This window comes from Mustela putorius, unplaced genomic scaffold, assembly GCF_011764305.1.
Source record: "Mustela putorius furo isolate JIRA1106 unplaced genomic scaffold, ASM1176430v1.1 tig00003899_pilon_pilon_pilon, whole genome shotgun sequence".
Lineage (NCBI taxonomy): Eukaryota > Metazoa > Chordata > Mammalia > Carnivora > Mustelidae > Mustela > Mustela putorius.
The window spans coordinates 19,469,326-19,485,291 of record NW_025422048.1 but is presented as its reverse complement, the minus strand read 5'-3'; the positions used below and the strand labels follow the sequence as shown (position 1 = coordinate 19,485,291).

Here is a 15,966-nt window from a genome sequence, read left to right as displayed (position 1 = left end):
TTTTTAGCATGGCCAATTTTATGTTTCACACCAAAGAAATGATCCTCACAGTGGAGAGTCTAGGTGCCTTGGAAGTCTTGCAAATAACACTAGGAATACAGTGACAAAGGAAAGAGAGAGGAAGTTTAGGAAATACTTGCATGGAACACAGAAGAAAACACCATCTCTAGCACATCATACAGGACCTTACATACAGTAGGCACTCAAGAAGTACATGTTGTAAAAGATTATGGCACAAGGGCAGGGTTGGGTGTCCTAGAACAGAGTAACACTGTGCTTTCTGTTCTCCGGCTAAGGGAAAGTAAACAGCAGGATAAATCGTGTTTTGGTTCTGCATTAAGCCTAGGGCTCAAGGTTTTATCTTCTGTTTGGTATTTATTGCTCATGAAGCAATATATTGTGCATTGCAGGGGCTATTTTGAATCCCTCTTCATTTTCTTTGAAAATTAACAATCCATCATTATTTGTGAACAATGCACTGAAGCCCCAGGCACATCCCACTCTCTCTGATTACAGACGTCACCAGCAGTGACACCACAGCTTGCATCATGGCTATGCAGGGTGAGAGAACTGACAGGAGCTTTTGGAAGACACGACTCCGAGATGGCTTGAGAAAGATGATACTATTAGACAAGCAAGGGCTTTATTCCCCTATGAGTGTCTCCATGAATGGATCAAAGAGACCCTCAAGGGGATCAGGATGTCACAACATATTCTTTCTTGGGGAAGAGGAGGGAAGGGTAGGGAGGGAAGGGGAAAGGTTCTGTGCTAGCCTATATTGTACGTAACCATTTTCACAAGGGCTGTGAGAGTGGCAGGGTAGAGGTTGGGAGATAATAACTTGATTCTCAAGGTATACAGATGAGAACCTCAGTGTAGAGAGTGGTTTCTCAAACTAACCCTCATCCTGGAAGCTTCATTGGTTTAGTCTATAAGCTGGAGGGTCCTGGATGCAGCCACCTCCATACTGGAGCAGTTACAAGGATATTCAAGGTGGTTTTTTTTTGATGGGGGAGGGGCAGAGGCAGAGAGAGAGGATCTTAAGCAGGCTCTACGCCGAGCATGGAGCCTGAAGTGGGGCATGATCTCACAACTCTGTGATCAGGACCTGAGCTAAAATCAAGAGTCAGACACTTAGCTGCCTAAGCCACCCAGGTGCCCCATGGATATTCAAGGTTTTTAACTAGACATACAAGAAGCTAGAGTGCCAAGCCAGCCTCCAGATGGCAGCTGCAGTGGGGGTGGGGTGTAGCAAGGAAGAAGGACCCAGGTCTTGGCATACACCTCTCCAAGGAACTCACAGCATATATCCTGCATTTGTAAAGGCAACAAGGTATAGTGGAAGTAATATAGATTTTGAGCCAGATAGACGCCACATCAAATATTGGCTCTACTATTTAATAGCTGTGTGACTTTAGGCAAGTTCTGCACACTTTTTAGCCTTTTTACTCACCTGTATTATTCACCTAACAATAATGATATTAATTCCTAGTACTGATTAAATGCTTATTATGTGCCAAACACCATTTTAAGGCTTATATGTATTACGTAATCTAATTCTCACAAGCCTATGAGGTTGGTAATATTCATCATACCCATTTTACAGATAAGGAAAATGAAAGACAAAGAAGCTAGAAGTTGCCCAAGGTCACAGATGGAGTTAATGCTGCAACTGAAATGTAAATTCAGGCAGTTACAGTTTCAGAGCCCATACTTTTAACCCCTGAGCTATACACAACTATACTATAAAGAATGCTGAGCAAATAATCAATCATGATCTTAACCCCACTTAATCTTTATCTTTCCACTGTTTTAGCTCCCGTTAAGAAAGAAACCATTTGGTTGCCCTGTGGGGGTTTCTTCTCCCCCTTCTCTGAGCTGGAGCTGGGGGCCTCCTTTGCTATTTCAAGATGGGCTGGCACAGACTGAAGAATCTCAGAATAGTCCTTGTCACTTCAAGGTTATAAGCTGTATGTGAACCAAGAGAATAGGTTGAGGTTGGAGGCAGGGGTCCGGGAAGTCCAATACGCTCCACCATTAGGATCTTGGAAGCTTTCTCAGTCAGGAAAAGCAAGGGCTAGCTGCACTGGAGACTCTGTTGGGCTTTTCTGGACTAAGGTCTGTCATTCCCATCCCTGGCCTCCTGGGCTCCTGAGACCCCAGTGAACTCATATTACCCTGGTCTAGGTTGAATAGTCGACTATGGTGGTTTAGTTTTGAGATTGCATCACTGCATTCTTTCCATATTTCCTTACCTAATATTTAGACAAAAACAGCAAAAGCATAGATGGGCCACAAAAACAATACCTTACCCCCCAACTATTTTAATGTCTGTGCTAACTGCCTGTTAAACAACAGATTTTAAGTTAATGGTATGGCTGGTGGGGAGGGGGAGGACAGAGAAAGAAAAAAAAAAAGAAGCATAAATTTTGTAAGTTCCCAAAGCTCTGTGGTCTATGCTTTCCTGACGTAAGTTTTGTAAGAGGTAACTTGACATCCCTGCTGCTATGCTGTTGGAAGCCTGGCAAGATCTCTTGGAGGAAAAAAAAAAAAGTAGTCCTGGGGTTAATCCATAAGCCATCTTACTTTAGCCCTTGTTCCTGAAAATCTTTCCAACATGTTTGAGTCCACTTGCTTGCCATAGGAGACAGAGTGCAACAAAGAGAAATATAACTAGATCTGGAATTTAGAGGTTGGGTCTCAACTCTGGCTTGACTCTTTTCTTGCTGTGTAGCACTCACTCACACCTGTGTTTGTCAAAGTGCGGTCCAATCATGTGCATCACAATTGCCTGGGGTGCTTGCTAACCAGCCATGTTCCAGGGTCCACAGCTGAGGTTTCCATCTGGGTGGTGCTGAGGAATCTGCCTGTTGAGCAAGTACCCAAGATAACTCTTAGGCCTACTACAAATTAAAGAAACACAGAACTTTGGTCTCCTCGTGTATAAATAAGAATGATGCTGCTCCTTTCACAAGACTGTGGTGAAAACACAAGTGGTCAATATGTGCTAGCTCTACCTGAATCATTGAGTAAGATTACGGCAGGGCTTCAGGATCCATTCTGAATATTAATTTAACAAACATGTTAAACGCATGCACTATTTGGTAGTACAAGAGTGAAAAATCCATGTTTCCCTGCCCTTAAAGGGGCTCACAGACTAGTGGGAGAGATAGACAAATTACTGCATAGCTTGATACTGGCTAAACAGAGATACGAAGGGGAGGCAGTTACTCTGCTGGGAGGAAAAGAGAGGTGGTGGTAGAGAGGAAGGCAGAACACAGAGGAAGTGATGTTAATCTGGAGAGGCGATGGAAGTAAGTTTCAAAGGATAAACCAATTATGATGGTACTGTGGGTATCTTAAAAGGTGTAGGAGATAAGGCTGTATTTGTGCCAGGTCTAAAAACTAGAATAGAAATTGTCTTTGGGGGAATGGGCGTGAGCAGAGAATATTTTCTGTATCAGTTTACTTATTACTCCTCTCTCCTAAAAGTATAATATTAAAAAACTAGAGTAATTTTGTATTCTCCAGTTGGTTGGACTTTAAGAGGATGGGTATTAGACTGTATTGTTGAGTTGCTTTGTGAGTCACTAACTACAAGGCTATGGTCTAAGTCAGAGGGGTGGGACACTGGCCATGACCACTATAAACAAGTCAAGTGTTAAATTCTACTGATGATAGGAACTTTGGCTTGAGAACTGGCTGCCTCAGCAGAGTCATCTTCAGATATTAAGGGCAATGCTATATATACACATACAGCCACAGGAAGCAGTGACTAATGGCTCTGCCTGGTGCCAGTAATTCTGGCCCTTTCTAGCCTCTTTACCTCAACAAGCAGCCTAAGTCGAGTTTTCAGACTTCACTTTAATTGAACAAATAATCAGAAAATAATAGCTTATACCATACAGAACTTCACATTGCCAACCCCCCAACATCATGTTTTAAAGTAAATGATTTCTTTTTCAAAACTGCAACACACTTTCACCAACCCCCATCATGCCTTTGGCCAGACCAAGCATGATAAACTCTTAACCTTTAATGCTGTGTGATCCTGAATAAAGAAAAAAATGAGGTTATAACTAGTTAAGATCATGGTTTTTATATTAGATATAATCCTGGCCTATCACTTATTAGTTGTGTGATTCTTGGGAAGTAACTTAATGCCTCTTGTCTTCATTTTCCACATCTGAAACATGAGGACAACAATAATATCTCTCTCGTGGGGCTGTGGTAAGGCTTAAAGGAGAAAATACATGAAAAAAAAGTCCATCACAGCAGCTAGCTCAGTAAGTGGTAGTAAAATACTAGTAATTATTATTAATATATTAACAATAGTGGGAATTAACTCTGATATCTTATAGAAAACAGGGGCCATTTGGGGTGGGGAAATAAGGGGGTATTATAATTCCTTAAGTTATGAAAAGGACAGGAAAATACCAGTAGAGGAACTAGCCATTAGTAATACTGGGGTATGTATTTAAACAGAAAAGAACAATATGGCTTCTCTCTAACCAGTTCTTTACCAAGAGAGCTGCCAGAAAGAACAGTGGGACTAATTTATATGCTTCTCATCTGCTACATTTTTTTAAAAGTGGTACTGCTAATAAAACCTCAAAATATTTTCCAGTGTTAACCGTCTTCCTCCACTATATATACCCCAAACCCATCAGACCTGCTGCCAAAACCTATTTGCTTTTTTTCCCAAAAGCATGGATGGCATTTACATCCATGCTCTCACTTGTGATCACCCCATCTGTGGTGCAGGAAAGCCAGAATTACTTAGCATCACTTCTTCATTTCCATGACAAGGATGGAGGCAATGGGGTAGGCGGGAAAAGTTGCTTTCCATGGCCATCTTTTCAATAAGACAAAGAGAGGTTACGGCCACAGCTGTGACCTCTGACAGCTGGGCAGAGGACACCCACTGCATCAGCCTACTCCAGGAACAATCTATAGGCAAGTGATTTGGTCGGCACTTTGTGATTCTGGGATGATAATAATAGTACCTTTCCCGGAATCTATCTTACATATGATATATTTTCCCCATTTAATGCAATAGTTCTCTTGAATATTTTAATACAGCAATAGTAGTCCAAATAGCAAACAAGCATAAGTTATTGACTTTCCTTCCTTTTATCCATTTCTGCTGTGACTTAAATTTTCTTCCTGAGTTAATCTCCAGGCCACAAGTGACATCACCTTTAATCCATTCATGTTTTTTTTTAATTGGCATTAACATGGAGGGGACATAAGCTGCTAAAAAATAAAAGATGTCTACGTTGGTGATGATCTCCAGAGCAAACCTTACAGGGATGGTAGAGCAAATTTGATTTGAAAATGATTACAGAGGGTGAATTCCCTGTAAATAACGAATTGGAAAGAAAATCAGGCTGGGAGTATTTGCTTATCCACTTATTTCCACATGGAAGAAAAGCCATAATTCCTGTCAGCCTGTGCTTATAGAATTCCTAGATTGGTCACAGAGAAATCAACCGGTGACGAAAATAAATACACAAGCCCACTGGTTCACTGCATTTGCTGTCAGGTTCAACACCAAGGAAAGCCAAAAGATAATAACTCTCTGGGTAACAGCCCATAAATCCGTGGTTATAGTTCAAGCACTTAATTTCAAATTTCCAAATGACCGTGCCACTGTTCTTTCTTCTCCTACAACCTGGAAGTTCACTGTGAGAAAAAAGAGGGGAGGGACAAGACAGCTGAAATGCTCAAAGACCCTGGGAAAATTATGGGAAAGCACGCCTTCCCCAGACATCACAACTTCTTGAGAAACCAACTGGTATGTCACTGGGACACTTTGTCAGAGCAAAGTGGCTACTTTTTAATTTTTTTTTAACTAAAGTGAAACTAGCTTTCAAGAGTGGCTACCTATTTTAAAAATGTAAAGCTAATTTCTATATGTCAAATCCTATCTGTTCACTGATTCACACTGTCTTTCTCTATAAACTGAATAGGTACAAAGGGGGAATTATAAGAGATAAGTGTAAAGTATTAAAAAAAAGGGTGCAATGAAAATTGTGTACCCAACATGCAGTTTAAAAAAAAAGAATATAATTATTACCTGTAAAGGCCTCACATGCCCCTCCCTAATTCCTTCCATCCCTCCTCAGAGGTAACCACTATTCTAAATTTTGTGTTAATCATTACTTGTGTATCCTTACAGTACTACTAGATAGGGCAATGCTATCTCTTCAGAAATATTTTGTCTGAGTTTCTGAAGGATTCTTTAGTTGCCAAGAGCTTTGCTTTGTGCTATTCTCTCTCACATTTCTCTCCTTTCACTTGCTTCTCAGCCCACCCCATGCAGCTTTTCCAGTAGTAGTCTGTGATCCATGAACGAACATGTGTGTTAAAGATATCATTTAATGGGGCGCCTGGGTGGCTCAGTGGATTAAAGCCTTTGCCTTCGGCTCAGGTCATGATCCCAGGGTCCTGGGATGGAGCCTTCCATCAGGCTTTCTGCTCCTCAGGGAGCCTGCTTCCTCCTCTTTCTCTGCCTGCCTCTCTGACTACTTGTGATCTCTGTCTGTCAAATAAACAAAATCTTTTAAAAAAGATATCATTTAATGGTGAACCCACTTGGAAAGACAGTAATTCTTTTGTAATATGGCTACTTTCTTTTTCTTCTTTTTCCTTGTTTTTTTTTTTTTTCTCCAAGCAAATCACTGCATGGGTTTGGGGACATGGAGATGGCAGTGGGCTAAAAAGAGGGTGACAGGGCTATGTGTATTGCCTAGCATAGTTATCTCAGGATTATGGAATCAGAAGACTATGCTACTTACTGGCTGTGTGACCTTGGGCAAGTTACTTACCATCTCTGAGATTTGGCTCCCTCATCACAAAAATGCATACAACTATAATACTGATATTAGAGTGTTGGTGAGATGGTTAGACAAGATATATCAATTGTAAAAGTTTTTGAAAGCTGTGAGATACTCTATAAATGTTAGTTGTTAATGCTGTTGATGATGCTATAATATCAGTTCTGTTAACGTCAAAGTAGAAGACTAGATAGTGAATTTTCTACGTCTGGAGATAATTCCCAGATTTACCCTTGCCAGCTGTCTGGCAAAGCTGGCACAGAGCAGACAAAATTAAATTTTCTTTCCTAACTCTGTATTACTGTCTACATGGAAACTTTCCACCTACAAACATCCTCCTCAAATCCCACTGTACCTGTCCAATCTGCGTGTGTGGGAGTTTGTTTGCTCTGGCCTACGTCAGTGCTGGAGCCTAGGGCAGAAAGGAGTCACACATTACAGGCATCTAACATTTTCTCTTCTTAGTCATTTCTCATAGGACAGTTCTAGCTGGTAACTTGAACAGAAATGTATGCAGGATGTGCTCATCATCTGATCAGTTTGTGCCTAAGGAACCACCTGAAGATCCTGACTTTTGCCTGTGTGATATTAACATAACCATTTGCATGTTATTTCCATTTTGTTTTTGAAAGAGTCTCTCCTTGAAGATTTGTGAGAATGAGAGTAAGCAGTGAAAAGCCACGTTTCCATTCTACAAACGATATAATCAAATCTATAATGGGTAAAAATACACACAAGAGATGTTCCATAAAACTGCTGGCAATTATTTCACTGAACAGACAAAAGTTGTGCATGATTCCCCACAGCTGCCACAGGTGTTGAAGGGAGAGATTCAAACAACAGAGGGGGAATATCGATCATCTTTTTGAATATAGAGCTAGGCTACCTGCTTGGGTACCCGGGGGGGGGGGGTGAGAGAGAAGAGGGCTGGTAATATTCCCATACACATTTCCCAGCCTTGAGGCTGGACAGCCACATGCCCATCTGCTGCGAAGAAAAAAATATAGACAGGGCTTAAGTATATGGGACAGCAGTTTGACCTCTGAGGTTGCAAGGCTCTTGCCCTCCGCCTAACAGCTGACGCCTGGAACAAGCAAGCCAGACCCGCATGGCCACAGCAGGGGCTAACAGGAGGGCTCCAGCTGAGGGATGGCTGCAACTATGGCAACAAATGCCCAGGAATGAGTTAACACCAGCCAAAGGGGTTAACGAGAGAGGCAAGGGCTTTTATACAAATGTGTTAGGGAAAGAAATGTGATACAGCGGGAATGAAGTCCATTAATAAAGCTGAGTGATAAAATCCAGCACCATTCGTTAATTGGACTTGGCTACTTAAACTGCTTTTCCAAACCAGTCTCCTGTGTTCTAGCTGTTCATTGAGATACTAAGCTTATTCAAAGAATAAAAGTAATGGTATATGCAGTGCAAAAGGTAAAAACAGGTTGGGCAAAAGGTTATAAAATGAGACTTGCAAACAAAGGAAAAGAAATAAGAGATGCATACACCTATATTCTGAATATGTGCAAATAGCTTGTTATTACTAACAATCACCACCTGACATAAATTACCCCCATATGTGGATTACAAGTTGCATTATTATGATACATTAGAAGCAATCTGAGTACTAGTGATAATGGGTGGTTGGGTGGCTGAACAGGCCCCCAATTACTGCTGAGTGTCCTCTCCTTTTGTGGCTACCGCATTATGTCCTCAAAACATCCCTGGAAGGCAGGTCAATATTGATGGGCTTTTTTGAAGAAAACAGGGAGACATGGAGAGGTTAAGTGAAAATTAGCAGAGGCATTACCACCATTCCATAATAGAATTTGAGTTATAAAGACAGCCAAGGTACAGAAACAAAGGGCTTTTGGCTGTTCTTTCAGTGATGGCACTGCCTACTGAATGGTAGATCAGCTTCCAGTCACTTTCTCAGCTACAGTGAAAAGCATAGATTCTTTAAGTCACTACAGTTGGAATGTCCAGTTGTAGCACAAAGCAGAGAACCACAGAATACTTTTTAACTCTGGCATATTACAATACAAGCTCAGAATAAACTTTACTTCTTTAAAAAAAAAAACATTTATTTACTTAAAGAGAGAAAGAGAGCGAGAGCGAGGGCATGGGGTGAGGGGCAGAGGGAGAGGGAGAGAGAGAATCTCAAGCAGACTCTTGATGCCTGCACCTGATGCAGGGCTTGATCCCATGACCCATGAGATCATGACCTGAGCCAAAACCAAGAGTCAGATGCTCAACTGACTAAGCCACCAGGTACTCCCCAAAATTTTACTTCTGAGAAGGAAAAAAAGAGTACACCTGAATTCAGAAGTTAGTATAAACCATCTAGGACAGTATTTCCTAGTGGCATGAATGAATGAATGAACAGTATTTACTGAGGCCCTCTTATACTTTTTGTTAGTGGCTTAAAGGGATATAAGAGAAGTAAAAGACAGTTATTTCTCTTGGACAGCTTGTTACCTACTTGGGGGTGGAGGTGGGCAAATTCACACACAAAATAAAGACCAAGGAAAACTCATAAAAGACCTAAGTATAAAGTGACAGTTCTGTTTGTCCGACTCATTAAAGGAAAAAGGTGAGAAAACCTGAAAGGTAGGGTGTCAGTACATTCCTACATGAATGTTATCAGGGGAATGTAAACTTAAAAGTATATTAGACACTTCCATCAGTGATAAAGTACTCACAAGAACAGTGGCTAAAGGAGATGAGCAGGAGAGAACATGAAGTAAATTAGATGGACAGATGAGGTTAGGGAACCAGGATGGCGGTGACTGCCATTATTTGAATACGATCGTGTTTTTTTTTTTAAATCATTTATTTTAGAGAGAGGGAGAGAGTGAGAGCACAATGAGGGGAGGGGCGGGGGGGAGAGGGAGAGAGATAGAGAGTGAGAGACAGACCTAAGCAGACTCTGAACTGAGTGGGGATTCGCCTCATGACCCTGACTGAGATCAAACACCTTCAAAACCAAGAGTGGGACACTTAACTGACTGTGCTACCCAGGCACCCCGATCATGTCCTTTTTGAACCTAACTCTTCTGATAGAGCCTGATTCCTTAGGGATAGTGCTACTCAGGCAAGTACATTTGGTTGGCATGTCTCTATGTACAGCTAAGAATTAGAGGACAGATAGTTTGAGATGTAGTACTCTGGTGAGCACATGGAAGGCAGATAGTCTATGTTGTGGGCCGAAGAGTGGCCCACATGTTTTAACTGTTAGACAAAGTGGCCAAATTGTCATTCTACTTCGGGAATGAAGGTGTTTCAGCAAAGGAAGCAGTCAACAAAACAAAAAGGCAACCCACAGAATGGGAGACGATATTCGCAAATGACAGTACAAAGGGCTGATATCTAAGATCTATAAAGAACTCCTCCAACTCAACACACACAAAACAGATAATCACATCAAAAAATGGGCAGAAGACATGAACAGACACTTCTCCAAAGACATACAAATGGCTAACAGACACATGACAAAATGTTCATAATCACTAGCCATCAGGGAGATTCAAATCAAAACCACACTGAGATACCACCTTACACCAGTTAGAATGGCCAAAATTAAGAAGACAGTAAGCAACATGTGTTGGAGAGGATGTGGAGAAAGGGGAACCCTCTTACACTGTTGGTAGAAATGCAAATTGTTGTAGTCACTTTGGAAAACAGTGTGGAGATTCCTTAAGAAATTAAAAAGAGCTTCCCTACGACCCTGCAATTGCACTAGTGGGTATTTACCCCAAAGATACAGATGGAGTGAAAAGAAGGGCCATCTGTACACCAATGTTCATAGCAGCAATGGCCACAGTTGCCAAACTGTGGAAAGAGTCAAGATGCCCTTCAACGGATGAATGGATAAAGAAGATATGGTCCATATACACTATGGAGTATTATGCCTCCATCAGAAAGGATGAATACCCAACTTTTGTAGCAACATGGACGGGACTGGAAGAGATTATGCTGAGTGAAATAAGTCAAGCAGAGAGTCAATTATCATATGGTTTCGTTTATTTGTGGAGCATAAGGAATAGCACGGAGGACATGGGGAGATGGAGAGGAGAAGGGAGTTGGGGGAAATTGGAGGGGGAGATGAACCATGAGAGACTGTGGACTCTGGGAAACAAACTGAGGGTTTTGGAGGGGTGGGGGTTCGGTGAGCCTGGTGGTGGGTATTAAGGAGGGCATGTATTGCATGGAGTACTGGGTGTGGTGCATAAACAATGAATTCTGGAACACTGAAAAGAAATAAAAAGAAAAAAAAGAAATGAAGGTGTTTGACTCTGTACAAGTGGGGTGTTAGCCCACTTATAGGGTATCTACAATAAGACTGAATTTTCCTGGAAAAAGCATTTTGGATCTGTTCTAGTGACTTAGCCGGAATCCATCAGTATTCCAGATGATGCCTTCCTGAGCCATTTCCCTTTCCACTTTCCCCTATCCACAGCCTCAGGCTACACACCTCACCTTGCCTTGTCTTGCAAACAGAGCTGGCTGTAGGAGACTTGGGCAAGGGCTGTAGATTGTTCTAGAAAACTCAACCACTGAACCCACATTGTCCTCTATACAGTGGCCAACAGTGTGACTGTCACAGGTGAAAGCTGACATCATAAGGAGCTACAGGCTAAAAAGCTCCCCCAGATCTATTTGTAAACTTCTCATTGAGAAGATTACATTCAGAATTGCAACCCGACTGTATCTCCCTCTACAGGACCTATCCTCTACCACTATTACCTCTTTATGGGAAATTTGAAAGAGACCACAATTATGCCCAAAGGAAACTGTCACGCTATTAGAAGTTCGTGACTCCAGCCCCTATAGCTTCAAGGTATTGTAGTCCTTTCTTTAAAATTTATTTAAAGATTTTATTTACTTATTTGAAAGAGAGAGAAAGAGCACAAGTAGGCAGAGTGGCAGGCACAAGGAGAGGTGGAAGTGGGCTCTTCACTGAGTGGGCAGCCTGATGCGGGGCTCAATCCCAGGACCCTGGGATCATGACCTCAGCTGAAGGCAGCCGCTTAAACAACTAAGCCACTCAGGCACTCCAAGGTATTGTAGTTCTGACAATACACTGGATGCAAATTTATGGCTAATCTCTGGATTTTTCCAGGAGTATGAATGGCAAGTTATTACATGAATGTTACTTGTAGAACTTGAACTGACAAGTATATTAGACACATACACCAGGAGTGCATGAACTCATAAGGTTGGCCAAAGGAGGTGAGCTGGAAAGAGAGCCCATGGTAGATTAGGAAGACAGATGAAGGTTAAAGGGAACCAGGATGGAGGTGTCTGCCATGATCTGAATACAATTATGTCTTTTTTGAGTCAAACTCCATTGATAGGCCCTCTTTCCCCAGGGGCAGCACCTCTCGGGCAAGCAAGCTTAGAAGTCATTTGGGAAGAAATATTTCTTTCCTCTGACATGAGCAGCTAGGTGGAAAAGATGAGCAGACATTTGTTTTGGGAGCAAGAGGTGCTGAGCTTAATGCCTATCATCTCCTGGAGATTATGATGTATGCACACATAAAATCACTACAGCTGCTTGCTATTTCCAGGGGTCAGGGTACACTGTCTTTTATCTCCAAATGTCTGTTTTTCAGTCTGGTGGTATCTTGAAATCTGTTTTGAATACAGCCCAGACAGGAAGGTTTTGGTCAAGCATGCAGTGAGTAACCTTCAAGCAAAAACAGAATGCCAGGAGAGCAGCCTGACCTTTGTAGTAAAATTAATTTGATGCTTACAATCTAACCTAGAGTCCATGGACTTTATCCATGTGACAGAGTCACAGGACAATTTAGCAGGGATTATTAAATTCCACTTAAGCTCATCAGAGAGGAGAACTGAGGTTGATACATTTCAGGACTCCAACGAATGGGCCAAACCCACGTGGGAAAAAAAGGCAGACAGACTTCTAGGAATAAAGTGGAAGAGGTTTCATTTGGTGCACAGTAGGCAATCAGTGAGAACTGATTCACTGAATGAGGCAAAATAGTAACACAAATCTCATGTCTGACACCCAGAAAGCCTCTTCCCCACCATATACACACATACAACTTCAATCCTTTTGAGCTTCTCATATAGGAAAGCCATTCTGCAAGTGCCAGAGATCCCAAGGTAAGGCTGGAAGGTGAGTGTGTTGGAAGCTTGTACAAGACATGCCATCTTTCTGTATTGCCCTTCCAGTTCCTGCTGATGGCAGGAAGTCTGGGGCAGAAGATTACTAAATGGAAATGGAGAAAGCAAAGTAGATACCAATGAATTAAGAAGAATGCATTTTCCCCAAGAGGGCTAAGAGAACCTCACACAGGAGAACAATGCCGGGTTTCTAGAAAGCCTCTGAACCAGCAGTACCAACTCCAGCATTACCCAGAAGGCGTCAGTGTTCCAGTTGCTGCACTTTAACAAGTGTGTTGTATATAAAGGCCTAAGACTGTTTGCAGTGGAAAATCCTGATTGGTTTTATTTAGGCAACATAATAATGTAACTTTCTGAATCTGATGTTCTTTATTTGAACATTCATGATAATGATTCATCTCTGCTCTTCTTTCTTTACCAATGATGTTTGCATTCTATTAGGAAATATAATTTCAGAAGATGGTAAGTGAATCAAAATCATCCAATATGTTTCCACCATGGGAGCAGAAGGAATCCTTCTATGCTCTGTTTTGCATCATTGTACTGATTCCAATAAGTTTTTCTTTAATAGGATTTGTAGCATTAAATATTACTCATCATTGCAAATTCAGTACTAATTTAACATCACAGATAACCTGGTTTTTTCCTAAGTGAACCCCCTTACTTTGTTTCATAGGAACTGAACATTTTCCAGTCTGGGGATTCTTTACCACAGAAAGTATGCTGACCTTGTATCCGAAGAGATACTTAGCACTAATATGATTCTCTAAATGGCTGTTAGCATTTGACCTTGTATGAACAGCTGTGTGTCTGCAAAATTTCCCCCATGGGATTTTAAGAACTTGGGGAGGGGCAAGAATGGTACCTCATGTACTTTTAACTTATCCTCAGGATATGACATAGTAAAGGAACAAATAGCCAGCATAGCACTATCAGTTTTTACCTACCTCAATCTGCTGACAGCACTATAATACCTGATAATAATTGTGGCTAACACTACTTGTAGGTTATTTTATTAAACAGAAATGCTTTCCTTAACTTTTCTAAGAATGTTTCCTAAGTTAATCTTGCTATATTTTCCACATTAGTTTTTTCTTTCACTAACTTGTAAGCTTAACTTATAAGCGAATAATAAACTCTTTTAGGATACCTCTGATAAACTGGTTGGTTCTATCTACCAAAATGATATCAAGTCATGGGAATAAAATCAGGGAACCAGAGATGATATTCAAACACCAGTATCACATAAGCAAACAGAATTGCTGAACCTTAGCAGTAGAGCAGGGCTCAGGAGACCCCTTGGCTGTGCCAGGGGGCAATCCGTTATTGCTAGGCCACGGGGAAGCCTAGGGGAATGCCAGGAGGATCAGGGTGGCCTGGGTGACAGGTGGTCATTTAGGGGGATCTGGACAGTGATTATTTTTTGGCCAGGGTAGCCTATGATGACTTGCGGGGGTTCTTGGCAGTACCTATTTACCAACTGGTACAGGAGTTTTTTTCAGTAATATTAAACTGATAAGGCCATTCAGTGTACATGGTCTGAATATTTGCCTGGAGGAAGGGGACCTAAACATGCAGCATAAGTAAGCAGATACTCCTACCAGCTACAGTCTCTTTAAACATTCTGTCTTAATCCTCATGGAAACCTTGAGATCAAAGTTATTCCTTATGTTAAGCCCACATGAAAAAAAACCTTTCCTACAGAAATATTAATCTATCTTCTCTTATTCTGTCTTCCCAGGGGATGAATGGCTAGCCACTCTTTATCTGTGAAATGTGTTTTTTCCCTTTAAAGGAATTATTATTTAAAATTGGGTTTTTTTTTTGAGCCTACAAAGAAAAATAAATCCTAACATCTATAGCTTTTCCACCCCCTGTAATAGGTGAGTCAGGTAGGGGTAACCAAGAAGCAGAGACATATAGTGGGAAACTCAGTAACTGTCCTTGCACTCTCCTGCTTGAGTGGAGAAAGAAAAACATTTTTAAAACAATGGCAGAGGCTGAATAACAAAGAGATCTCCCTTTAGACCATCAGAATCAATGGAAATAAGAGTGCCACATTTGGGGGACACCTGGGTGGCTCCGTCTTTAGCTCAGGTCATGATCCTAGGGTCCGGGGATCCAGCCCCACATGGGGCTCTCTGCTCAGCAGGAAGCCTGCTTTCTCCTCTCTCTCTCTCTCTCTCTGTCTGCCTCTCTGCCTACTTGTGATCTCCGTCTGTCAAATAAATAAATAAAATATATTTTTTTTAAAGTGCCACATTTTTGTGCTCTTTTAAAATCATTTTTATCCTAATCCAACAACATCCTTGTCTCTAGGTGGTAGACGCACCCACCTTGACAATCAGTAGCTGCTGAGGTACCTTGTGTCACCCATTCCCACCCGTACATGTCCACTTACTGGAGCTGGGTTGCCATGAGCAGCAATTATTTCTCTGCCAGAAGACCAGCTGGGTTCCAAGGTCTTGGTTTGGGTAACCTTGTCTTTGGCATTTAGTGTTAAGTTTACTTTGTAGGAATGCTAGTGAAATTGCTCAGAAAGTTGGCTAGGACATGTGGAAAATTGGCAAGGTGACTTGATCCCTGTTTCTCTAGAGGTAATGGTTGCAGCTATACTATCTATTTTGAGTAGATGCCAGTTGCAAGTTCCTTAGGTACAGGGTTGGTAAAAGGGTGAGTTAGATCACAATTTCTGCTTGGAGGGAATGTCTAAACAAATAATATTGTGCATGGGGTGTTCAGCACACTCTAGTGCTAGGGAGTCAAGCCTGAGATTTTCACTTAGGAATAGCATCAAATGAGAAAGTAGGCATTCTCACAAATTTATGTTAAAAAAAAAAATCACAGGAGCATCATGTATGCCTTACTTTCTGGGACACCTCTCAGACTGCAAGCTGAACAGACAAAAAAACTTGGGATACACACTAATAAACAGTTTCAAATGGCATGTCACACACTGGCTCGGTATGTGACAAGGCAG

General features: G+C 41.5%; 1 protein-coding gene across 6 annotated transcripts in view; it reads right to left on the bottom strand.

The window, feature by feature from the left end:
- The window catches only part of ENOX2 (ecto-NOX disulfide-thiol exchanger 2), a 267,589-nt gene that overhangs the window by 79,190 nt on the left and 172,433 nt on the right, over window positions 1-15,966 (bottom strand). Inside the window, exon 1 of one of the 6 annotated variants that reach the window (XM_045068222.1) lies at window positions 2,748-2,922. The exons of 4 other annotated variants lie outside the window; for them this stretch is intronic. The gene's annotated coding sequence lies outside the window, so the exon portion shown is untranslated. Of the gene's footprint in view, window positions 1-2,716; window positions 2,723-2,747; window positions 2,923-15,966 lie in introns of those variants that run through there. One more of the 6 variants, XM_045068221.1, reaches the window with a different exon arrangement.